Genomic DNA, 26,775 nt, shown 5'->3' with positions numbered 1-26,775 from the left:
GCAAGCACAATTTACAGTAAATTGTACAATGGAAAGCCTGACAGATCTTTAACTAAACTGTTGAGAATGTAATGCTGTAATTTGAAGGTTCCTTGGCTTTGTAAACATGCCTGTTATATCTCAGATTCGGGGGGGGGGGAGAGCTGGCATCCTTCTAGATGTGCAAACACTATTTTCATGAATAAATATAATGTACTTACAGCACAATTCTGTGCATGTTTACTGAGAAGTATGTTCCACAGAATTCCATGGTGTTTAACTTGGAAGCAAATCCCACTGCATTCAATGTGATTTTAAAAAGTTAGTGCCACCAGGCATTAAAGGCTCTACGGCTAAGGATGGCATACTCTAGCATGCTACACACAGCATTTGAAAGGGAGCTAAAGCATCAGTCTCTTATTCCATCCATCCATCCATCCATCCATCCATCCATCCATCCACATCCTTCAAGCAGTTCAGAGCAGCATAAATGTTCCCTTCTTTAACCCTCACAACAGCCTTGTGAGGTAGGTTAGGATGGGAAATGGCACCCAGTGAACTTTGTGGCACAGCAGACACTGAAGACTTGGGGTTCATTCACACTTCTGAGGAGGGAGACCTCCTTTCCTTGTCCCACCCTCATAACTTCTCTGACTCCCCTCCCAACTTTACTTAGCAAACAGGGACTTGCTGGTGCTGGCCCAATGAAATGGCTATGCAACAGCTAGCAGGTGGGGCAGGTAAAAGAGAGGACACTAGGCAGGCTGTAGCATTGAGACCCACCAAAAACAATCCAAAAGTCCACACAAAGACACTTTCGGAGACAATGCCTGAAGAAATCTCATAAGCCAGAAGGCTGTCGAGAAGGATTTCCAGTGGACAGAGCAATGATCACTACCATGCACAGCTCTCATTGCTAGTTGGAAAAAACACTAATTTGTTCAAAATGATTTGAACAAAACACACACATATATATGTGGTTGTGCAATTTGGAAGTGAATTACAAAGGATTAAAAGAAAAGGAAAAGAATAGAAGATCCATTATAATGAAATGACTGTATTAACTCATTTTACTCGCTCATCAGCCAGTGTTTATAGAAGAAGATACAGTTATTTGAAAAACAGCTTTTAGTGCTGTATCTGTACCTGCTTTATGGAACATTTGTGTTGCAGCAAAATATCAATTACTCCATACACTGCAGCTGATAAGTGCTTTTATAGCTGCCCCCATTACTGAAACACAGTTAAAAGTTAAAAACTCACTCCCAGTCTAGCCCCAGTTTCAGCAAAAAGGAACTCTGCTCTGCTTTTGAGGAAAGTTTGGGATATCTAAGAGTGTGATCCAACACAGAAAGAGCAAGTAAAACCCATTCCTAGTCACAACTGACTTAAATCCTGTCCCGTTATTTCAATGGGATTAAAGCATGACTTAATGTCTCTGGATTAAGTTTGAAGCATTTTAGTTATCAAGTGCTATGTGTGTAGAATGGAGCTTTGATCAACCTCTTTCCCAAAGCTCCAGTATAACTTGTTTGTGGGCTACATTGTTAGCATGAAATTCTCCAGTGAAGAAGATAAGCAAGTAGAATATACTACATTTGCTTTATCGCTACAAATATGTCTCAGCTGGAATTATTTTCTAGATAGAGTAATGAAGTAGATCAGCCAAAAACATTCAAGAGGTTGGGGGCATCTTGCAGATAAGTTTATTTGAACCATAGAATTATAGTTGGAAGAGACCACAAGACTCACCTAGTCCAACCTCCTGCAATGTTGCCCAATGTGGGGCTCAACTCTAGAACCTGATATTAAGAGTCTCATGCTCTACCAAATGAGCTACCTACTAGCACAATGCAGGAGGCTAATGATTGGAGCTCTTGATGTTTAAATAAATAAATAAATAAATAAATAAATAAATAAATAAATAAATAAATTATTTATACCTCGCCCATCTGGCTGGGTTTCCCCAGCCACTCTGGGCGGCTTCCAACAAAATATTAAAATACAGCAATACATCAAACATTAAAAGCTTCCCTAAACAGGGCTGCCTTCAGATGTCTTCTAAAAGCCTGGTAGTTGTTCTCTTTGACATCTGGTGGCATTCCACAGGGCGGGTGCCACTACTGAGAAGGCCCTCTGCCTGGTTCCCTGTAACTTGGCTTCTTGCAGTGAGGGAACCACCAGAAGGCCCTTGGAACTGGACCTCAGTGTCTGGGTAGAACGATGGGGGTGGAGATGCTCCTTCAGATAAAGCCCTTCCATGAAAAATCCTAGCAATGCAATTATATGTAAGTCTGCTAAGAAGTAAGTTTCCATAAAGTTCAAGAAAGTGGGTATAGGATTGCAGCCTGTACAACTTCAGTTTATGTGGATTCATTTACTCCCATTCACATTTTGTCACTGACAATTAAGTGCTTTGCAATTTGTCACTTTGTAATCACAGTGACATGGACTATGAAACTATAGTTATTTAAATATTGAGATAGTGAATGACTAAAGGCAAATTACAAATGGCAATAATGAGTTTTAACAAATAACGAGTTTTAACAAATGATCAACCACAGATTACACATTAGTGTTGATGAATAGTGAAGATGTGTAGGTTTATAATCACTTCCCTGTGAGATTTATTGAACGGAAGCAGTGTTTCTTCAATTAATCCTCATTCTTAGAAATGAATAAACTGTGTAAGTGCAGAAATTGTGGGGAATTATTTGCATACGCCAGTTTTAAGGCGAGGTGTCTGGAATTCCCTTGTTTTCTCAGGTTTTCAGGTTGGGTTCTACATTTGAAATTCATTCTTGCTTTTTCTGTTGTTGCTAGAGGCATCCTCAGTTTTACTTACTGTATACCGCTTTACATTTTAACAGAAATATCTAAAAGTGGATATATCAATTAGTCAACATGTGGGCATCAGAAGCAAAACTAGCCCTGGGCACACAGTGTTGGGGGCAGAGACAGCAGTATGACCCCACAAGGAACTGTCTTGTGCACAAGTAACACATGAAAAGGGCTTTACAGTTCTATATATAAAAACAGTTCCTGTCCTATGTGCAGGGGTCAGCAAACCTTTTCAGCAGGGGGCCAGTCCACTGTCCCTCAGACCTTGTGGGGGGCCAGACTATATTTTGGAAAAAAAATATGAATTCCTATGCCCCACAAATAACCCAGAGATGCATTTTAAATAAAAGGACACATTCTACTCATGTAAAAACACATTGATTCCTGGACCGTCCGGATTTAGAAGGCAACTGGGCCAGATCCAGCACCCGGGCCTTAGTTTGCCCACCCCTTTATGTGAGCAACTGAGGATATACCTTAGAATCCTAGGAATTTTAGAAGCAGGTGAACAAGTGCTGAAGGACTTCCTGGAGAACTGAAAGTTTGAAAACCAAAGGAGTGTTAATGCTTTTCCCTTTTCCTGCTCCGTGGCTAAAAGCTCATTGTCATAATCTTTTATTCCACCTGACTGGGCAATCAGTGAATCATTTGACCAATGATTCAGTCCAATTCCCTTTTCTCCTCTCAAGCAAATATGATGATTTATATACAGCAGGAACCATGGATATGGACCTTTCCCTTCCTCACAACTCTATGCCTTCATGGCTAATTATGTTTCTTGCACTTAATGCATGGGGGCATACACAAAATCTGGAGGAATATTTTCCTGACTTGTTTTCTTCAATACCTTCCAGAACCATGGTGAGGCATTCTCTCTACAATTGCAGGATGGCTCATTTAGCATTGTCTAACTGTGTCCCGCTCTCTCCTTTACCCAGCCAATCGAGGCTACAGGATGGAACCATGCTTTCCAAACAACATATATTGTGATCCCTTTGCTGACCCTATTTAGCACACATCATCCCTGGGCAGCTACTAGGAGCCTAGCAGGGCCCACTGATGTTTGCCTAGGTCCCCCTTTCAATGTGTTTTTCTTGTGCTTCAGCCAAGTGGCTGGGCTTGGGCTTTTAAACTAGCCTAGTTCTGCCTAGGCTCTTGCACCTGATAATCCTAGGCCTCATCTGCACCATACATTTAAAGCAATATCATACCATTTTGAACAGTCATGACAATTCTCAGAGCAGCTGAACAATAAATTCTGTTAAGTTGTGGGTGAACATATCAGACGACACAGCGATTCTTCAAACAGCTCTTCTTTATTCCGATGCCAGAACAGAACTGAACTGAAGGCCTCAGTCTGCCTGCTTATATAGAGCTCCAGTACCTTGTTACTGTAACAACTTTCTAAAACTATCCAATCACTGAACGTCACTTTCGATCCTTCATTTGCATAACTATCTACAGTATCCCCCTGCTGGCCCAGGGTGAGAACTTCAGTACATAACAAATTCCTCTTCCCAGGGAACTCTGGGAATTGTAGCTCCTTGAAGGGAAAGGAAGTCTCCTAAGAACTTTCAGCACCTTTTACAAAGTACAGTCATACCTCATGATACGTCCGCTTCATGTTACATTCTTTTAGGTTACGTCCCGCGGCGACCCGGAAGTACCAGAAAGGGTGACTTCCGGGTTTTGCTGCTCATGCAGAAGCACAAAATGGCATCACACGCATGCGCAGAAACGGCGAATCACATCCCGCATGTGCGCAGATTGTGCTCTTTTCATGTTGCGAACGGGCCTCTAGAACAGATCCCTTTCGCAACCAGAGGTACCACTGTACAGTCTCCAGAATTCTTTATGGGGAATCTATGACTGTTAAGGTAGCATAAGAAAGCTTTAAATCTAAAGCACAGGTAAGGCCCATCCCAGCTTTTTCCAAGTTTCCCTCTAAGCTTTATATTTCACATGTAAAGTGACTACCGTATTTTTCCCTCTATAACACGCAGATTTTTTCTCCTAAAAAGTAAGGGGAAATGTCTATGCGTGTTATTGAGTGAATGTGTGGTCCCTGGAGCCGATTGGCCCGAGTGCATCACACATTTTCTTCGAGGGTCGTCTTCGTTGCAGTCAGCAGAAGCCAGGGAAGTGCTTGCTAGAGGGTTTGGCCACTCTGCAGCCCGACTGTGTGTTTGCTAGTGTGTGTGCTTTGTGAGTGTGTGGTTGCCTGTGTGTTTGTTAGCTAGCGTGGGTGCTTGGAGGGAGTGAGAGAGTGACTGACTGCTGCATCTTCTCCTGCAATTTGCCTTTTAAAAATTTGGAAGCAGCGGGGCAGTAAAAACCACCTCCGAAAGCCCCATTTTTCCCTTCTAAGGCTGCAGCTCGGCTTTGGGAGCCTTGAACCCCTGCCTTGTTCTTGAGGGATCTTTGAAGTTTTCCCTTTAGCTTTAACCCAGCCCCCTTATTTTACCAGTTTATCTTCATTCTCGGTGTGGTAAACTGATTGCAGGCAGCCACAGTGCGTTCGAGAGAGAAAGCTGTTGCTTTCCTGCATTCTGCCTCAGGGTCTTACTGCCCACCCTCTTCTGTTTCCTTACTGTGTTTGCTCAAACGGAACAAAGAGCAGAGAAAACCCCTCCCCTCCAGGCAAGCAGAGGGGAAAGCAAAGCGTCCTTCCTTCTAATTCCTCTCCGTGCTCCGGTGCTGCTGCGTCTAGGGACTCGCAGGCAACATGCAGGTGGGGGAGAGAGACAGAGAGAGCTGGCTGGCTGGCTGGCTTGGGAAACTTTTGCCTTCCTTTCCTCCCTCCGGTAAAACCCCTCTCCTGCATTCTTAGCCTGCTGCTTCTCCGCACACCCCTCTCAGTGCTCCTTGTCCCTTCTATGTTTTTCCTTCCCTCCCCACTTAAAATGTGGTTACAAAGCACGGATCCACATGGATCCTCAGGATCTTTGCATTGGGTCACCCCAAATTCACCATCAGATCACATAGCATGTCCATGGCTACAGCCCGCACCAAAAAAATCACGCACCCACTGTTACCTGGGGCTGCAATGGTGCAAAAACATGGTTACAAAGCACAGATCCACATGGATTCTCAGGATTTTTTGCATTGGGCTACCCCAATTGTTGTTTAGTCGTTTAGTCGTGTCCGACTCTTCGTGACCCCATGGACCAGAGAACGCCAGGCACTCCTGTCCTCCACTTCCCCCCCACAGCTTGGTCAGACTCATGCTGGTAACCTCGAAAACACTATCCAACCATCTTGTCCTCTGTCGCCCCCTTCTCCTTGTGCCCTCCATCTTTCCCAACATCAGGGTCTTCTCCAGGGAGTCTTCTCTTCTCAGGGCTACCCCAAACTCACCGTCAAATCACATGTCTGTGGCCACAGCATGAAGCACAAAAATGATACATCCACTGTTTCATTCAGAATTTTTTTTTCTTGTTTTCCTCCTCTAAAAACTATGTGTGTGTTATGGTCAGGTACGTGTTATTGAGCGAAAAATACGGTAAATTGTGAAAGACCAGGACTGGTCTAACCACACTCCCATGATTTCACTAGACCAACATTAGCTAATCCCAACACTCATGGCAAACTCATGGCCAGCAACAGTTGGGCAACCCCAAACCACATGCAGCTTCAGAAAGGTCAGCAGCCTCTTCTTGTTTCCTTTGACAGGATGTGGAGGTTGTCCACCTGCAACATCTGTGGTCCAGGCAGGCAATTAATTACTGCCTCTGCCTTTGCACCTGCACTAGAGTAACCCAGACTAGTATCTGTCCTCTCTTGAGATGTTGTTGCTGCCCATATATTAACAAGGGGTAGGATCAGTGTGGTAGAGGACCTCACCTCTACAGCATGGGCATAGGTGGTGGATGCATCTAACACAGTGTCTTCAATTTTCAAAACATAGCTATCTCCCCCCCCCCCCCGCCCCAGCACTCTCATATGTCCACAGTTTGGAAATCACTGCTGCTGTGTACACTTCTGCAATTTAGTCCCTGTCCACAGGCTCACAATCTAATATATATGATACAAATGGACAAGAGGGTGAAGAAAACAACATGTCCCTCTTCAACACTAATCTAAACAAATTATGGCAATGCTACTCTTCCTGAAAGGCAAGTGTTAAGTGTTGTGCGAAGGAAAAACAACAAATGATCCCTGCTGCAGAAAATGGCAACAGCTAACTCCTAAATTCATCCCTTCAGTAGCATGACTATCTGCATGGACAAAGTGTTATGCTTGCCAGTGTTCTTGCTGTTCGTGTGGTGATTTAGACAGGCACTCTGGCCTCATGGAACGCATTTATACTGCGCTTTCTGTTCTGAGGGCATGTAGAATTTAAAATAGAAAACTCTGAAAAGTTTTGCCAGTATGTTATAGTACACTGATGATTGGATGAACATACATCCCAGCTCACCAATGAAAGCATAAATTGGCCCAGAAAATATGTCTTTGTTTTACAGCTTTCTTTCCCATTTTTTGACCACAGAAATACTCCCATTATTTGGTTTTAATTGCCCATTGGAAAAAATAAAATGCAGAGATTTGCCACACACTGTAGTTGTAATGATGAACTGAAGTGAGGGTGGGGCTGTAAAGTGAATGGAATAAAAAGAAATTAATATAATGTATTGCAGAACTTGGGTGTGCTATCCAATTTTCATGAAAAATCTGGTGAAATACAACTTTCCCTAAGATTTTCTTCATGGAAATCAGATCTTTGCCCAAAAAGTTAATCCAGACTTCTTTGGACTATTTACCTGTGCTGAATTCAATAGCAAAATACCTAAATAAATCTGTACTGTGAATAAGTCACCAATGAAATTAACATTTGCCTACCCTTTTTACATCAGAATGATCTTCACAACCGAGCTAATGCAACCCGTGAATGTGATTGATTTTCTCCTGCTTTGTGTTTCCATAGAATTAAGTGGAAAGGTAATCCTGCTTGCCCTTTTAATTTGCAAACCTGGGAGGTGTTAAGGGTGATCAGATGCAGAGAATAGGCTCCTGTGCGGTAAAGAGCCAGGAGTCATTGCAGCTGACAGACTCTGGCATGATTCGCTTCTGTACACATCACACTGGAACTGTTAAATCACAATCTGAATCTTGACTGAGTAAACAATCCCTTAACATGCTTTCGAAATAATTGCTCACTGAAAATCTACGTTCTCGTGACACTTCCCAGTGCTATAAATTCAGTAACTCCAAAGCCACAGAGCTTGATGTTTTTACACAATGATTGCCCTAGCTGTATCTCCAAGAGCTGCTCTAAGAGCCACCGGAGACCAAAGAATAAGATTTGCTGTGTTTAAGAGTGGCCCTGAAGAAAATGCTAATTGGAGATGCCTTGAATCTAATATAGCACACTTCTGCCTACCCAGAGATTTTCTCTCTGTTTCCTATACTGGCGCTTTCTGACTCTCTCTTTCCTCTTCCTCCTCCATTTAAAGCCCTATAAGGATTGGGACCTGGATATCCAAAAGTCCTTCAACTCACACAAAAAACCATCTGCATCAGTGTTAGAAACTCAGACGTATAAGCTAGGTGCCAAATGCTAGGTAAACCAAGGTTACAGTCACCAAAATGGAATGTCTAGCTGCCATTTTGGGGCAAGACGGCTCTAATGTATTATTTTTCAAACAACGGACTGACTGCGATTGACTCTCAGTTAAACATCCGGCTAGTTCAGATGAAAGCCTTGAGCTGGGTTAAGAGCTTTGAGAACTTAAAGAAGAAAAGCCACTTGATTAAGTGAAGACAAGCTGCACCAATTAACTGTAACGTTGTTCACTGCTCCTGCTCAGGTGGCCCAGAAAAAGCATTTTGATTCCTGAAATTCATCCCAATTGTGCAGATAAAATATAACTGATAGAATTCTACAGGATGGGGTATTAGTGTGTGAAACTAATGATCCCCAGGCATGCACCTCCAGACGATGGAGATATCAGGTAACCTTGCACCCAGGCATCTTCACTTGGCCTCAAGTAGTCAATAAAAGGTAAAGGCACCCCTGCCCGTACGGTCCAGTTGTGTCCGACTCTAGGGTTGTGCACCCATCTCACTTAAGAGGCCGGGGGCCAGCACTGTCTGAAGACACTTCCGGGTCACGTGGCCAGCGTGACGAAGCTGCTCTGGCAAGCCGGGACCAGCGCAGCACACGGAAATGCCGTTTACCTTCCCGTTATAAAGCGGTACCTATTTATCTACTTGCACTTAGGGGTGCTTTCGAACTGCTAGGTGGGCAGGAGCTGGGACCGAAAGACGGGAGCTCACCCCGCCGCGGGGATTCGAACTGCCGACCATACGATCGGCAAGTCCTAGGCACTGAAATATGAAATGCGCCTGGCAACTGGCTAATTTCGAACACTGGTTCCTGGTTATTCCTTTCCAGCTGTGGATGGAAGTTACAATCACCAGATGTGATAGGATGGCCCTATTTACCTATCAAAGTGGTTTGCAGAGGTTTGGCCACTTCTGGATCTGGCTTGGGGGCCAGATCCACTTCTCCACCCTGCAATACAGCAAATGCACTTGCCACATGCCCCCAATGTCTGTTTTGGGGGGCGTAATCTGGCCCGGTGGTCGGTTTAATCTGGCCCCTGTGGCGGTTCATTTCCTGGGGTAAAATCCTAAATAAACCTCAACAACTCCAACCCTAAAATCAGCTCAACAACTTCAATCCTAAAAAAAAGGTCAACAACTTTGGTCAGCCCTTTGGTCAGCCCACACAGCTCTTCACGTCATCAAATCTGGCCCTCTTTGGAAAAAGTTTGGACACCACTGGATCCATTAGGCTGTCATATATTCCATCAATGCCAACAGGATTTTTGGCAAGATCAAACACAGAATGTGGGACACTCTTCCAAGACAAGCCACACTGATTATTGCTTGACTTTTATACACTTGCGTGTATTATCAGGGATCACCTTCATTTCAACCAGTCAGATTTCTTAAAGTGGAAAGAAAAATGGGTCAGCCGCTTATTCAAATCCCCAACCTTCTGAAAAGACTCTCTCCCTTTCAGTAAAGGAGCTCAGGAGGTACGTAATGGTCTTAGTGCTATGGGTGGTAATCGGACATCATTCAAACTTTGTGAAGATGTGCTATTAGAATGCTAATTCCTGTCTCCTGTTAGAAACCACCCCAGAACAATTCATTAAATGACTTTAGTTTTGTGCTTAGGAACAATAATCCTGCAGAAATTCTGGTTATTAAAATATGCAGGAAGGACAGGATATAAGATGGATAAAAGAAAATATTAAATATGTGTGCAATCAAATGTATCTTGGGAATGTTCCCCCTCCACACAATTTGTGGATTTCATGATCCAAAGAGTAAGGCTGCAATCCTGCACATGTTAATTAGGGAGCAGGCCCAAAAAACTGCATGGGCTTTACTTTTCAGGAAACCTGCTGAAGGATTAGGCTGAGCACCAGGACATTAGCAAGCTTCCAAGTTGCACAGAACCCTTTTTCTTCCAGAAAGAATTCCTGCCTGAAGACCTTATGTCAGCTAAACAGCTGGTTTCATACAAAATGAAATACTATACAAATAAAATACAAACGATAAAGGGACATACTAGGTCAGACTATTTGTCCTTGTCATGCCACATTCACACGGTACATTTAGAGCACTCTGACAGCACTTTAAACAGTCATGGCTTCCCTCTAAGAATTCTGGGAGCTGTGGTTTGTTAAGGGTGCCGAGAGCTGTTAGGAGAGCCCTAGAGCTACAATCTTCAGAGTGGTTCAGCAATCAATCCCTAATCACAGGGTGAATGTGGACTGAGTCCAGTATTATCTGTGGAAGTAACAGAACGTTGTACGAATAGCAGCAACTCTTCAAGGGGTCAGGCAGAAGCCTTTCCCCATCTCTTGCTACCTGGTCCTTCTAAGTGGAGATGCCAGAGATTAACTTGGAACCTTCTGTGTGCTCCGATACTGAATTACAGTCTTTCCCCCAAAGCATGGCTGTCCCAATATTAGCAAGTTGGAATTTGACTTTACAGAACATCCTAAGCAACAGATACAATACCAACTGGTGAGTTTGGGCTCGTGTGGGGATATTTAGTGTCCTTGTCAAAGATTCACTAAATGTGAAGATTAAAAAGATGGGAAGGTAGGGGAGATGCAGCAGGGGTGTGCGCGCGCCATCATTCTCCTCGCTCACCATTTGTTGGAGGGCAAACTTCTGAAGCAAGAAGTCTCCCCATGAGTTTTGGAATTGTGGTTTTCCAGGGTTCTAAAATGTGCAGGGAGCCAACAGCAGCACAGCAACTGTCAGTCACTCTCCAACTGTCAGTCACTCTCCAACAATAGTGACACGGGGGGAGGAGGGAAGCTGGCACATTTGTCCCCCCTGCCCCCCCCATTGTGCATTGACTTAATAATAATAATAATAATAATAATAATAATAATAATAATAATTTATTTATACCCCACCCATCTGGCTGAGTTTCCCCAGCCACTCTGGGCGGCTCCAAATCAAATGTTAAAAACAGTACAGATGTTAAAATGTAATGTTAAAAACTCTAGAGATTTAGTGATTGCCTGAAGAGGGATTAAGACACAGTCCTGCCTCTTTAAGTAATGACAGAGCTGGATGGTATAGTTACTTCCATTTAACCTAGAATTGTCTACTAGGACTGGCAGCAGCATGTAGACAGATATCATTCCCGCCACCTGCCAGGGAATGAATCTGGGACCTTTGGCACACAAAGTAGCTTCTCTACCACTAAGTTATGGTCCTTCCACATAAAGCAGGGGGGTGGGGAGGGAATGTGGCCATCCAGCCCTCTCTCTCTCTCTGACCCCCCAGACCACACCCTTCCTCACCAGTTCTACTCTGTGCCCTCTTCCAAATAAGTTTATCTTGCTGGAATGTGTCCACGAATTTTCAGGATTCCTCTTGCCTGCTTGGAAGGAGCCGTGCCTGTATGTCCTCCTACTGCTAACATATGGGTCTCAGAAGGTTTTCCGCAAGGGATAACAACCCTCGGGCTGAAAAGGGACCCCCCACCCCTGCCATAAAGAGATAGTGTCCCTTAGAACAGCTGCATTGGTGGAGAAAGGGCATCTGGGCACACAGATAACTTGTCAAAAGGAATCATCCACTAAGCAACTGCAGGTGAGATGGAGGGAACGGGGCTCAGAGTCACTGAACTAATGCTAAAGGGCCTTTTGTCCCCAAGCCCAACCTTCTTCCTGTCCCCACCTCATGATAGCTTGGGAGGTGAAGAAAGGACTCAGCCTTCCTTTGCTTCTATGCCAACTGTGGTGGGATAAGGGAATGAGTTGCTTCTGGTGTAGACTGTGCTCCCACTCAAGCACAACTCTTCTCCCATCCCCTCTGGACCAGGCCTGAGAATTGCATGTGACCTGCTTTGGTATTCTCTCCCCCAGGACCAGATTTGAAGTTTTGGCGGGTCTGCAAGTGTATGAAGTCTCCGCCATTGCCCTCACCTGATACATCACCCCTTCCCCATTTCAGCCCTTTTGATGTCCACACACATTCCACTCTACATACTTAAAAAGGTATCAACATCTTGCCTGTGACATTTTCAGAATTCTAAAATGATCTCTGCATGATTATTGCTATTTGCAGGCATTCCCCTTAACCTTGCCTTAAAAATAAAATGTCAGCTTTTTGTTGGAGTGTCACAGCTCCATCCGAAAGGTCATGGGACATATTCTGCTGCCAACTGCACTGGTGGTGCAACACTATTAATTTCGGATTAAGGGCAGAGGTATAAAGGAATGCCATTTGATCTTTGGTGCATATTTATTTGCACGTATCACACAGCACACAGTGTTTATATTGAAGCTACTTGACACATACCAGAGACCATCCTGTTGTATTACTCAGGCTTCACAGCAACTTCACAATGACTGACAGCTGGTCCTTGCTTTGCAGTTCACTGTTTGCACGGTCAGGTCCCACACTGCACTGGGTAATGTCTGAAATGTGGAGTTGTCATGCAAACTGTCTCTGGTCCCAGATGTTCCCTGTGCAACATAGTAGAAACCTGACCTGCTGCAACAGTAACCATTGCTACCAGATTAACATAAGAACAAACTTTGACTTAATGTGCTCTGAGGTTTTGTATGCTTGTTTACTGAGGATACAGACTTTATACCAAGTTGCTTATGATGCACAGGGTTATGGCTACGATCCTATGCACACGCACCAGGGATTAAAGCCCTAGTGAATACAATGGGGCATTCAACTTCCAAGCCAACATGCCTAGGATTGCACCATAAGTATGATTAAATCCTGATCCTTGAACAGATGCCAACAAAATTCATTCTGTAAGGAAGCAGGAATCTAACAGAAACAGAGGGGCAATTTAGAGTCAATATAAACCTAGCAGGAACATTATTTTGAAAGTTGTGGAAAATAGGACAGGTCTTGCCAGTTTTTTCCCCTTAACTGATTTGTCAAGTCAAAGTTATGGCTTGACTTGGCCTCTACTAGTTGCTAGCAATAAATTGGAACGTTGCTAGAAATAAGCTGGAAAGTTGTCGGCTTGCGGTAGGTCTGTCACTGATTCTGTTAAATGGTGCCTTAGACCTGTTGACAAGAAATATGAGAGGATTCACATGACAGGACTTGTGAGTGCACAAATCTTCTGCAAGCAGATAAATCTGTGGCATCGTTTCAAAGAGGTGTCCTTGGAACAAGCAATCGGTCTTCCTTGTGGACTGGTTGTTAAAACTATTGCTTTTAGCAGTAATTAAGGGAGTTGCACTTTCAGCACAGTGTAAACAAGGCATTCCTTCCACATGCACACTCTGTTATAAGAGTTTGGAAAACCACGGATACACTTTCACCGCTCTTTTGGTGAAGCATGGAACAAACTCAGTATCTGAGGCAAACATAATAAAATGTCATGTGATAGCAATAAACTTTCCAAAGAATAATGCCTGATCCTAGCAATGGTTAAGTATCTTTAAATGCCATTGACTTCGATGACTGAGTGGAAGAGAGTAGGGTTAAGTATGTGCTTAACTATATGCATATAAAAGAGGATTTAGTTTTGTGCCTATACTCAAATATGATTTTGCATGCATACAAAAATCACAGGATTGCCAGTTATCCTCCAAAAAGCATTAAAGAAAAGAAAAGGTCCTGTTCTATAGCTCTACACACACACGCCCATCCTTGAGTCCCACGTATTTCCTATTTGCTTGTGAGATTTAGAAATCACGTCGTTGGAGTCTATACCAGAAAACTTTCAGCTCTCTCTTGTAAAATGGGAAGCAAGAGGGAAAAGCCTTTCTCAGAAGGAAAGGGGTGGTGGTGGAAACTTTCCCTCCAGGGACGGTGATAACAAATAATGATAATAAATACAACCAAGGCAGCAGTTTGCATGTAGGCAAGGAGGAAGAAAAACCAAATTTCAGGAGTTGGTAGGGCAGGAGGGGAAAGGGAACAGCACAGAGACGCGTGGAAGGAGGAGGAAACTTACAAGGCGAGAGGAGAAACTTGCAAGGCTTGGCAGGATGCGCTGGAAGCGGCTGTGCAACTGCGGATTTCTCCCTCTCTTCTCTCTCGGTCTCTTCTCTGTCTCTCGGCCGGGCTGGGCAGCTCGGCATCCACGAACCTCCACCCTGGGGAAGCCACGCGCGTCTCACCTTCCTGGGTGTGGTTGCAGCTACTATTGCTGCAGCGAGAAGGCGGCGGCGGAGGCAGCTGTCTCAGTCCCTTGGGTGGCTGCGCGCAGGACTGTCCTAAGGCTTGGATCCGTTTGGCTTCGCCCCCCTGGATTTATAGCCAGGGCGGCTGCTCGTTGCGCGGCTGCGTTCCCCTCCAGCTCACACTCCACCCGCCCCGCTCCCTCCTGGGAGAGCCCCTAGTTCTGGGCCTCGCTTCTCCCCCCGCCCCACTTCCCCTCCCAACACGTGAATGAATCAGCCTCGGCTCAGACCCGCTTCCTCGCCGCCCCCTCCCCGTCCAGCGCAGCCCAGCAGCGCCGCTAATGAAATCGCTGCCGATGGACACGCCTCCGCCCGTTCCGCTTGTTAACGCCGCCCGAGGCTCCCGCTTCCTGTCCCTACCGCTGCGAGGAAGGGGGTCGATCTGTTTCAGGTGCGCTTTGGATCCCCCACCGCGTTTAGATCAGGGGACATCTTGTTCTCCATAACTTATTAGAGGGGAGGGGGAGAGCGACCAGTGAGGAAAGACACGGAAAGTGCCGTTTGCAAAGTTGAAAAATCCTGTGTATTTGTTTCCCACTCGTGTTTCTGTTTCTACCACCCCAGTTGCAAGGAAGGCATGATGCTGGCGTCGGGGCGCTCGGATCCCTACACGAGTGAAACGCACAGATTTGTAGAAACTGCAGGGAAAGAGCGCAGAAAGAGAAAGTTGCTCACACCTTAAGCTGAGTCCAACACGCGCTATGCTGAGCATCGCACGAGAGTCCCGTCGTTTTTGAGGCTCAGCCAGACCTCCCTGACGTAGTAGGGTCTGGGCACTCCATGTGGGTTGTGATCTGCCCATATATTTCGCGGACCCCGCCACCCACCCCGCCGCCCGGCAGCCTCTGAAGCCCTCCCAACAATGGGTTTGGGAGGGGGAAATCACGCGTCGACGTAGCCTTCATCTGTAGAGGACGGCGCGTGGGCAGGCGGGAATCTACGCGGTGCTGAATGTCTGCATCAGGTTATAGGAGCGCATAGCACCCAACCCCATCACAGACCTGCTTGCAAGTGTATAAGCCGTGGCTGTCCACAATAACCCATCATACGTAATGATGGGTATATGGTTAGCATGAAAACAAAATACAGTGGTACCTCTGGCTGCGAACGGGATCCGTGCCAGAGCCCCATTCGCAACATGAGCAGAACGCAACCCACGTCTGCGCATGTGTGGGTTGCAATTCGCCGCTTCTGCACATGCGCGTGATGTCATTTTGAGCGTCTGCGCATGCACGAGCGGCGAAACCCGTAAGTAACCCTTTCTGGTACTTCCGGGTCGCCGCGGGACACAACCTGAACTGAACGTAACAAGAGGTATGACTGTACAGATAAGGGTTCTTTAATCGACACCTACATTATTTATAAAATTATGCTGGCGGTGATAGTGATGGATATATGCTATCAAGCCGATACAAGTACACTTCTTCAGTTTGCTGTTGATGCTGAAACTAGGGTGACATATGTTTTTCAGCAGCTGTTCATGTATATTCAATGGGGAGTAGTCTGGCAGCATGTGTTCGCACATCTGTTTGCTAAGTCAGAAACTGAAATGCACTTTAGAACTTCTTCCAAGGAAGAAGGTCTTCCTCCCCAGCAGTAAAAAAGCCAACTTGGAGACACAAATATAGGTACTATATAGGTCTTTGAATGTTCTTAAGCTACAGATCCTGGGCTTCTGTGTCCAGCAGTGACGCCTTGGACACCTTGGTGTTCTGGAAAGCTGGAATACATCTTTGCCCAAGATGAATTTTCTCCAAGCAGCTATGCAGAGTCAACAGCGACTGATGTGCACACACCCAACACTTCTGTGTAACACGATGCTGATGTAATATTGTTCATTTAACATGAAGGGAGTGGGAATCCTAATTCTACCAGAGTTATGTTGTGAGATCTGCAAAGAAAAGACCCTTCTGTTTAAATGTGTCAATGCTGTAAGCTCTGTTCTTCCATGATTAACGAGCTGGGCATAGAACAAATTTGTATTTATTAATGCAGAACTGTTTATCCAGAGCTGCAGTCAGATTTGGTTGAACTTCTTATTAGAGATATCACTGGAATGAGAAATGAATGCCAAGATTCTTTTTCTTTACAGTCTCTTTGCGTGCTCAGCACTTTCTTGCGAAAGGCATGCTTGCTGCATGTAGGAGGGGAGGGGAAGGGAAAGGGAAAGGGAGAGTCACAAATCTCACGTCTGCTGCAAAGTCTCTCTGTCATCAACCTGAGTGGGAGCAGTACCTAGGCATTGCTGTACAGGTTTTCAAACAGATACAGAGTTTGGACCAGCCTTCACTGTGCCCCATCAGTCTGAATTCTTGGCCCCTCTGGTGCCTTTAGTGCCATATCACACTGGTGCCCTGTTATGGTGACTTCTCCCTCACTTCTGATAGAGTCACACTTCTCTGAATTTTGCCATGCAGGTCTCCAGCCAATAAGATGAGGCTGAAGAGACCAATACAGTGGTACCTTGGTTCTCAAATGCCTTGGTACTCAAACAACTTGGAACCCAAATACTGCAAACCTGGAAGTAAGTGTTCCGGTTTGCGAACTTTTTTCGGAAGCCCAACGTGCTCCGTTTTGAGTGTCACGCTTCTGATTTGAGTGTTCTGCTTCCAATTTGAGTGCCACACTTCCGTTTTGAGTATTACGCTGAGGTCTGCCTGTTTTTGCTATTTATTTTGCATTTTTGTTTTTGAGGCTCTTTTTGTTTTGTTTTTTTGTGACTATGTGAACCCAGTTCAGCTACTAATTGATTGATTGTGTGACTGCAGTACATTGTTTATTGCTTTCATTTTATGGATCAATGGTTTCATTAGATAGTAAAATTCATGTTAAATTGCTATTTTAGGGGTTGTTTTTAAAAGTCTGGAATGGATGCCTACGTTTTGCATTACTTTCTATGGGAAAGCGCGCCTTGGTTTTGGAATGCTTTGGTTTTGGAACGGACTTCCAGAACGGATTAAGTTTGAGAACCAAGGTACCACTGTAGTGGTGCTTTTGAATTATGGTGCTGGAGGAGACTCTTGAGAGTCCCATGGACTGCAAGAAGATCAAAACTCTCCATTCTGAAGGAAATCAGCCCTGAGTGCTCACTGGAAGGACAGATCCTGAAGCTGAGGCTCCAATACTTTGGCCACCTCATAAGAAGAGAAGACTCCCCGGAAAAGACCCTGATATTGGGAAAGATAGAGGGCACAAGGAGAAGGGGACGACAGAGGACGAGATGGTTGGACAGTGTTCTCGAAGCTACAAACATGAGTCTGACCAAACTGGGGGAGGCAGTGGAAGACAGGAGTGCCTGGCGTGCTCTGGTCCATGGGGTCACAAAAAGTCGGACACGACTAAACAACAACAACCAGCCTAATAGGCTGATTAACTTCCTGCTGGAGCCTGATTGGTCTTTTCCTGCAGGCCAATCAGTTGTTGCATTCTACAATCCTACCAGCCTAATAGGCTGATTAACTTCCTCCTGGGGCCTGACTGGTCTTTTCCTGCAAGCCAATCAGTTGTTGGATTCAAGGATCCTACTTGCCTATTGTTCTAGGATTCAAGCTTAGTACATAACAACTTCTGTTGCCTTGTGGTTTATCTTCAGGAGAAGAAAAGGCTAAGGAGTAAACCCTACAGAAATCTGGAGTGGGGTCCCTAAGACATTTGGCTAGTGCCTTGTATGCCTCCTTATGGCAACTCCTGAAGCCAAGCTGGTACCAAACATATTGCTCTGTTTTCCTTTGGACTACGTTGGCAATGCCAAGAAGGAGAATCTTGTCATCTGGGTAGCATAGCCCTGGACCTCCATACACACAGCCCAGGCTTGTGCCTCAGGGAGGTCACTTCAGTGCTCCTAATGCAACAATTTGACTTCACCCCTGGAAACACACTCGTCTTTCGAGACAGATGGATATCAACAATCTCCAGCCAAGTAATGTGTCCAAAATGCTTATACGTGGGTAAAGCACACATAAAAATGTATACAATGAAAATGACATACAAAAATATTTAGGAAAACTGATTCCCAAAAATGACTATATTGGGCAAAATTGCATACATCAATGTGTATATTAAGAGAATTGCACCCTAAAATGCTGAGAACTTAACAAAATGCAAACTGATGTGGAAATATGGAGAACTGGATTTAGAATGAAATTTTACCCTTCAATAGGCTTGGGGAGATGGGTGGTAGTCCTCTACCCTTTAGAAGCAAGTTCTGACTTTGGATTACAGGACCTAGCCTGAATTTGGCATATTTTAATATTTTGCGTTCTAAGCACTTGTAAGTCCTACTGACCTGAATAGGAGAAGACTACATATGTACTTAGGGACATGGGCGGCACTGTGGGTTAAACCACAGAGCCTAGGACTTGCTGATCAGAAGGTCCCTGCGACGGGGTGAGCTCCCGTTGCTTGGTCCCTGCTCCTGCCCACCTAGCAGTTCGAAAGCACGTCAAAGTGCAAGTAGATAAATAGGTACCACTCCGGTGGGAAGGTAAACGGCGTTTCCATGTGCTGCTCTGATTCGCCAGAAGTGGCTCAGTCATGCTGGCCACATGACTCGGAAGCTGTACACCCGGCTCCCTTGGCCAGTAAAGCAAGATGAGCGCTGCAACCCCAGAGTCGGCTACCACTGGACCTAATGGTCAGGGGTCCCTTTACCTTTACACATGTACTTAATTCTCCCACTGAAATAAATTAGATTTTTTTTTTAAGTGATTGGTTTTAGGGGACTAGATGCAAAATGGAATAGAACTACTGCACCTTGAATAGTTGTATAGAAGAGGGTATTTCAGCAAACATGTTACTCCTGTTCAAATTCTCTCTTCTATAAAACCATTCAAGATGAAGGAACCCACCCTAGAGAGCAGCTAGTCATCGTCACTGGAACATGTTCTATATTTATATTACCTGGTCTTGTTCAAGTACACTTTTGTTGTTTTCTATTAATTAATATGTTCTCTTGCATCTTCTTCCACACCAATTTTCTACTTAGTGCTTGGAGTATTTTTCCCAGTATTGCTATTAACCCAACTTGCCGATAATTTCTCCAACCTTTATTTTAGCACATCTTGAGGATGGGGATGATTGCCGTAATTGTTTTTTTGTACCTCACTGTGGTTGGTCTGGTTCACTCTGTTGTTTTTCTATTGAGTCTGAATTAAATAGCACATCCATCATTTGCAAACAATAGTGGGCTAAATTAATCCCGGATGATACTCTACTGGAGCAAATGAAGTTGCTGCCATTCTACCTTTGCTCTGCTCTGCTTTGCCAATCAAACAGCTTGTTGGAATAGTGCCAGTGCTTTTTTCCCTCCTAAATAAAATGTTTAGGGGTACTCTCATTTTGACTCAGGAAAATCACCGTTTTATAGTTCAAATAAGGAAAAATAAATACAGTACCGTGGTACCTCGGGTTAAGTACTTAATTCGTTCCAGAGGTCCGTTCTTAACCTGAAACTGTTCTTAACCTGAAGCATCACTTTAGCTAATGGGGCCTCCTGCTGCCGCCGTGCCGCCAGAGCACGATTTCTGTTCTCATCCTGAAGCAAAGTTCTTAACCTGAAGCACTATTTCTGGATTAGCAGAGTCTGTAATCTGAAGCGTATGTAATCTGAAGCGTATGTAACCCGAGGTACCACTGTAAATGGACAAAAGTACAAAGATTCACAAAATGTTTAGGGGTATGCGTCCCCTGCATCCCCCCAGAAAAAAATCACTGAATAGTGCTAATCATGAACTTCCAATTTCCTTTTATATTATCCCACATAGCCTCTAATATAAACAATAACCAGCAATGTATAGTAAAGTTCTTCTTCCAAACATGTCAGTATGGGAGAATGTTTGGTGGGTAACTGTTTTTTGTGAGTCTTACATTCTCCCCATTTTCTCTCATCATAAACCATTGCTTGACAAGTTTACAAACTGCTGTCTTAATGGAAATTTTTGGTGAGACAATGTGATATAGTGTGGCGCTCTCTCTCTCTCTCTCTCTGTGTGTATACATACATATATACATATACATATACATATACGTCTAGGGATGCAGGTGCTGTGGTCTAAACCACCAAGCCACTTGGACTTGCTAATCAGAAGGTCAGCAGTTCGAATCCCCGTGACAGGGTGAGCTCCCGTTGCTCGGTCCCTGCTCCTGCCAACATAGCAGTTCGAAAGCACACCAGTGCAAGTAGATAAATAGGTACTGCTCCGGCGGGAAGGTAAATGGTGTTTCCGTGCACTCTGGTTTCCATCACGGTGTTTCTGTTGTGCCAGAAGCAGTTTAGTCCTGCTGGCCACATGACCTGGAAAGCTGTCTGTGGAAAATGCCGGCTCCCTCAGCCTGAAAGTGAGAAGAGAGCTGCAACCCTATAGTTGCCTTTGACTGGACTTACCTATCCAGGGGTTTTTTACCACTTTGTATTTTCCTAGAAAATCTAGCATTCTAAAAACCGGAGGTCAGACCCAAAGTTTATTTAGGTCGCAGTGGGTCTACTCCGCTCTTCCCTCAAGAAGGAATGAGGGGGGGAGGGGTTTAATACTAAATAAATAAATAAATAAATAAATAAAACATCTTTCTGCTGGTAAATAAAAATGGTACCACAAACTGTTAATAGCAGGAATACAAGGAGGGATTTAACCAATAACTCACCCTAATATTGTGGCCGCATTACCCAACAGCCATCTTAAGTGAGGGTATCTGTCACTGTATCTTGAAATGTTGCGTAATGTCCAGTAGTACAATTGGTTGTAGAAAGGATATGAAGATACAGCTTGTATTTCCCAAGAGATGCATAGGCATTGATTATCATGATGTTGTTGTTTATTGAATTTATATCTTGTGCTTCCTCCCCAAGGAGCCCAGGGGAACAAACAGACACACAACTTAAAAAACCAAAAACAAAGCAAAAGTATTATGTTGGTATAATGAAAGTTAATGTCTAGACTGTTAGGAATGAATTTACCAAATCTCATCCATCTATCGCTGTGTATAAAGCAGTTTGTTTTAGAAAGAGAATTTAGAGCAGACTTGTTAAATCTTTATAACTGATGTGCGCAACACATCCTTGCAAATTTCAGAGATCATAAAATGAGAAGAAGATCTGGAATATTCAACAGCAGTTATTATTTATCAGTAACTCACAATGATGTTTGACTTCTTAATAATTGACTTCTTCTACAATTGATGTCGGGCTAATGTGTTGTTAATATTCTAAATATCATTTTATAAAAGAGAAACACTCATCAGAACAACAACAACAATAATAAATGTTAGCCTGAGTGGAATTAACTTTTATGGTCTGTATATTGTCTGTCTCTTCCAGTAGAAGATTAGTATTGCATAGGGAAAGCATGAAAACATCCATAAAGCATAATTTATTTTATGCCATCCTTTCACCTCTCAGCAACATGATACATAATTAGATTTTACTGATGCTAAAATATGGTTTCAGGGTATGTGCTGAAGGCGCATGAGGCCACTATCTTGCTGCTGCTTAGCAGGTCTGGCACTGGTCATTGATGGGAGAAATTACCTCCTTAAAACCACATGCCCAGGCTTCCTTGACCATGACATAACAAAGGTGGGATATAAATGTAAAAAAGAAAGAAAGAAAAAGTTACAAGATTGAGTTTCAATTTTTCCCCATGGTGGAAAATGGTTTAAACATTCCATTTCTTGCACTTCTTTGTTCTGGTCACTGCAATATACAGTGGTACCTTGGGTTAAGTACTTAATTCATTCCGGAGGTCCGTTCTTAACCTGAAACTGTTCTTAACCCGAAGCACCACTTTAGCTAATGGGACCTCCCGCTGCCACCGTGCTGCGGGAACACGATTTCTGTTCTCATCCTGAAGCAAAGTTCTTAACCCGAGGTAATATTTCTAGGTTAGCGGAGTCTGTAACCTGAAGCGTATGTAACCCGAGGTACCACTGTATCTTGGAGTGACTTTTCCCTAACAAGTAGCTGTCAGGGTTTCGTTAGCCCTTAACCACCATTCCATCCTTTATCTCTTATTCTCTTTGGGGACACTATCTGCATTGTATCAAATGTTTCTGTTCTGCTTGCGCAACAGACTTCCACTTGCACAATGTCGCTGTACCTCAAAATCTGCTCCAGAGGGTTGAAAGACCCCTTAAAAAAGATTTCTTTGAGGGAGAGGACACGAGGAGAGAAGAGGAAGGCAAAGTCCCATTGCATGAGTCAAACACTGTTTATGTGAGATCAATCAATTTGCAACTTAAGGATTAATTCCGTTAGCATTAAAGTCAACCAGCCAAGATGGGTGGAGGTGTTGCTTAGCAGCCAGGAAGAGTAGCATGATCTTCACTGAGGTGGTGCATGCCCTGATTGGCTGCATAGTTATGAGTGGGTTTTTCCTCTGTATGTTGAGTTGAATGTATTCCTGCTGTGTACAAGGCCTTAGAATAACAAAAATCTGTTGGTTTATTTCTCCTCAGATTATACACTGTTTTGTTCAGTTTCCTTAGTAAAGTGAATACTTTTCTCATTGGACTCTCTCTGCGTTATTTAAGAGACTCTGTTCATAGTCTCTGCAGTGCTGGATACAACCCGCTTTGTAATCCACTTTGAATTATGTATCCGCTTGTGTGTTCAGACCTTTAAACCTCCCCCTTAAATAAATTCAGACAAGACTCAAATTTTGGTCTGGTTTTGGCAGAATTTAGGCCACAACTTTATTGATTACAGCAAGTGAATGGTTGCATAGGCTCTGGTTCAACTAGCTCCCTTCACCGTTGCAGGTAGCGCTCACCCAGGACACCAGGATAGGTCAGCCTAGGGTGAACATCTGGATAAGCGGAAAGCTGGGAACAGGCTATCTCCACCACCTAAATGCCCCCTGGACTCAGGCTCGGGCACATGCCCTCACAGGGGTTGACCAAACCATCAAGTCCCTGGATTCCTTTAACGGAATACCCTTCACATAGGGATGGCAAGACTGTTCTCCCATCCCTGTCACCTGAACCAGTGCCTATCCACAACCTTATAAGTTGTGATGATTTGCTACGCGGCAGGCAAAACCCAAATGGCAACAGCCAATCAGCCAAGTGGGGAAAATTCCTGCCCTGCCCCTGTCCCAACGACAGACGACACACGACAGCATAGCAAGGTCAAGCGCACAGCCCTAAAAGTAGGGAGAGGTGGGCGGGTGTTCCGATGCACGCACCAAAAGAGGAAGCTCTGGGTCACATGCATAGGTATATATAGGTCCCTTGATCTGTTTAGCATGCCTCCCATTGGCCTGATTAAACCCAGCATCAAGGGACCTACCAATTGGGTGTTGTGGCTACTCAATCGAACCCACCCACAACACAAGGTTTGGTTGCCAGGTCTCATCACAACACGTGCCCTCTTTAAGGGAGGATTTCTAATAACTATTGCCAGTGTAAGAGTTGAGACACTGCTTGCTACCCCTAACCAAGTCACATGAAGGAGGAAGCAGAGCTTTATTTATTATTTCTCTGATAAACAATAACAAAACATAATGGCTTAGAAAGGACACCATGCATTATCTATTTCACCCTTCAACCTGAGACTGCATGTTACGTTTTGGAACAAAGTAAGAGAAAAATGTTGAACAATTTGGGCTCACATTTCATAGTTCAGAGAGTCACATAAAATTCCTGGAAAGTCACATTAGAATGAAATATGGGAAAGAAGCGCTAGAACATCTTTAAAAGCAAACATAAAAAATGGAACTGCATTAGATTTATTAGTATTATGTTGCGCAACTTCTCATTTCAATGGAGGTGGGTGGGTGAATTTAGGATTTCTCTCTCTCTCCGTGCTTTTTTGAGTGCAGCAGCATAGGCTGGAAACACCAGTTCCCCTTGCTCGTCAATATATTGACTGATTGCTGTTAAACAGCTGCTGTTTTGAGTTGCCAGGTCTCCAAGAGGGGCCTTGTGATGCCAGAAGATTGGCTCTGGTGATAGCAAAAGTGGAGACTGTGGATGATGAAAACAAAACAAAAAAAGCCAGGGTCTGGGGATGTTCAGTCCAGATAAAATGATGCTTGCTTCCATCTGGCTGAAAGTTCTATTGATCCCAAGTGCTGGTTCATAGAGTTGGTAGCATTTGTCCTTCATGGGTTATTGGCCCAAGCACCCTGGCCTTGGGATTCTTGCCTGTCTGCGATTACTATGTGTCTTGGCCCCACATGTATTTGCTGCATGTGCACCCCCTATCATTCCCCTTTGCTATCCTTTCTTCTCCCTTGCCACCTCCTAGAGCCGTGACCACCAACCTGGTCAATGGTCAGGTCTGCAATGATGGGAGTCGGAGTCTAACAACTACTGGTGGGTGCCATATTGGCTATCCCTGTTCTAGAGGAACCAGCCTGTTTTTCTGTGTTCAGCCTCATTTTAAAGATCTGCTTATATGCATTTATTTATCTATTTAGAAGGTTGAGCAACTGCTTGATCTCCAAGGGGTGTGCAATATAGATAATGTGTTGCTAGTGGCAGGCAAGAACCACAGTCCATTCTGTTTTCAGGCAGGCAAGAGCATGGATGCAGTAGTTATGCTCTTTTTACAAAAATTTTGAAGTTCTTGCAAGCTTCAAGGCCTTGGCCATTGTGGCAGAGCCAGAGTTTAAATTTGTGCCTTTCTCTCTTCAGAATTACGCTTCATTGTAGAGGAGCAGAGGAGTGTGGCATGACATGACCTGTGACTTTGCAAAACAAATTGCTGGAGACTGGGCAATCATCAGAAATAGCGAGTGGCTCAATTGAAATGCTTTTAGTCCATCTCCGAATGCATTTGTTTCATTACACACAGCCAGCTGCGTCATTAACATCTTGTTCCATGCTGAAATTTGCTCTAATATACAGGCCAGACTAACAAGAAAAAGTATGCAAGGCTAGTTAGGCTTTTGCTTTTATGAAATGTTTCTATGGTGTCTGCTGCATTTGAAATGCCACGAAGAGATCGGGGCTTAGGACTTTTTGTCCTCAGATAAATCCATTCCAGGAAAGTGATAAGCTTCTCATTAAAGCAGCTATAGAGCACATCTCAAAAATAATTCCTTATGTGTTGGTGTGTGTGGAAGTCTTGCTATCTGACATACTAAACAAGGAGAGAAAAAGCCTTCATTTTTAATCCTCTTCCACTAACTTGCTTACCAGTTTAAAGGACCCAGTACAGAGAAGGCAGGCACCATTTGCAATCTGTTGATGCAGTAGTTTTTACTCTTTTACTGTTGATGCAGTAATTTTACCAGTACAGTGGTACCTCGGGTTAAGTACTTAATTCATTCCGGAGGTCCGTACTTAACCTGAAACTATTCTTAACCTGAAGCACCACTTTAGCTAATAGGGCCTCCTGCTGCCGTTGCGCCGCCGGAGCACAATTTCTGTTCTCATCCTGAAGCAAAGTTCTTAACCCGAGGTACTATTTCTGGGTTAGCAGAGTCTGTAACCTGAAGCGTATGTAGCCTGAAGTATATGTAACCCGAGGTACCATTGTAAGAGTAAAATTAATGTACTCTGTATTGTTACTGAAGTGTAGGTGGGTTTCCCACAAGGCAAGACACAGTGATAACAACAAGAACCTTTACTGAACTAACAGAACTGGGCAACAAGGGCAAACATCTGCTTATATACATTTCTGAAGGCCTAGGCCACTCCCACTCCCACCATGATTGGCTGTCTAAGATTCCAAGCTGCGAATCATGACTCAGAGTGTAAGGGCCAATGGCAGAGGCCCAATTCATGAGATGTTCTGTGATTGGATATCAGGTATCAAATCAGAACACAGAGGCTCAGAATCCTTAGTCCAGACTGAAGGTCAGGCTAACACAGACCACTGAATACATAACAGTTATGCTACGCTTTAAGAGGAGTACAGTGATATAATCTGTTTGAGGATACTGGTGGGCATGCTTTCAACAAATCCAATAATCAAATTTCATATGGAGTGGGGGAAGTAAACAGTGCTTCAAATGTGAGATGTAGGCACCTAGAAATTTCTGGATATTCATGAAGATGGCATGAAATCACTTAGTCCTAATCCTTAATCTGTATCACTCAAGGGGGTTAGGATAAACCAAGGTCCTATCTGCCAAGTTCTAGAAGTGGCCGGAGGCTCTGTCACTGTTGAGGTTAATGCTGTATTCATTGGGGTGGCTCCATAGGAATGGGGGATGAATTCAATTTAGTTTATAGTTAAAGGCAAACCTACACAACTCACACTTTCTGAAACCAAAAGAGCACCCTTCTTCAAAAATTGCACTTCTCTGAACTTTGC

At 44.1% G+C, this 26,775-nt stretch overlaps 1 protein-coding gene and 1 long non-coding RNA gene across 3 annotated transcripts in view; one reads left to right on the top strand and one right to left on the bottom strand.

Annotated features, from left to right (window-relative positions):
* Positions 1 to 14,430, bottom strand: part of AGTR1 (angiotensin II receptor type 1) — a 53,342-nt gene extending 38,912 nt beyond the window's left edge. The window contains exon 1 of the mRNA XM_079978199.1: positions 14,291 to 14,430. The gene's annotated coding sequence lies outside the window, so the exon portion shown is untranslated. The remainder of the gene's footprint in view (positions 1 to 14,290) is intronic.
* A 313-nt stretch (positions 14,431 to 14,743) lies between these two features.
* Positions 14,744 to 26,775, top strand: part of LOC307217247 — a 46,809-nt gene continuing 34,777 nt past the window's right edge. Inside the window, exons 1-2 of one of the 2 annotated variants that reach the window (XR_013839484.1) lie at positions 14,744 to 14,910; positions 16,937 to 17,043. This is a non-coding gene — a long non-coding RNA (uncharacterized lncRNA). Of the gene's footprint in view, positions 14,911 to 15,442; positions 15,484 to 16,936; positions 17,044 to 26,775 lie in introns of those variants that run through there. The other variant, XR_013839485.1, reaches the window with a different exon arrangement.

The sequence above is a fragment of the Podarcis cretensis genome (assembly GCF_951804945.1).
Source record: "Podarcis cretensis genome assembly, chromosome: 5".
In the NCBI taxonomy this organism is placed as follows: domain Eukaryota; kingdom Metazoa; phylum Chordata; class Lepidosauria; order Squamata; family Lacertidae; genus Podarcis; species Podarcis cretensis.
Note: the sequence above shows the minus strand (reverse complement) of the source record. Positions and strands in the feature narration are given on the sequence as shown.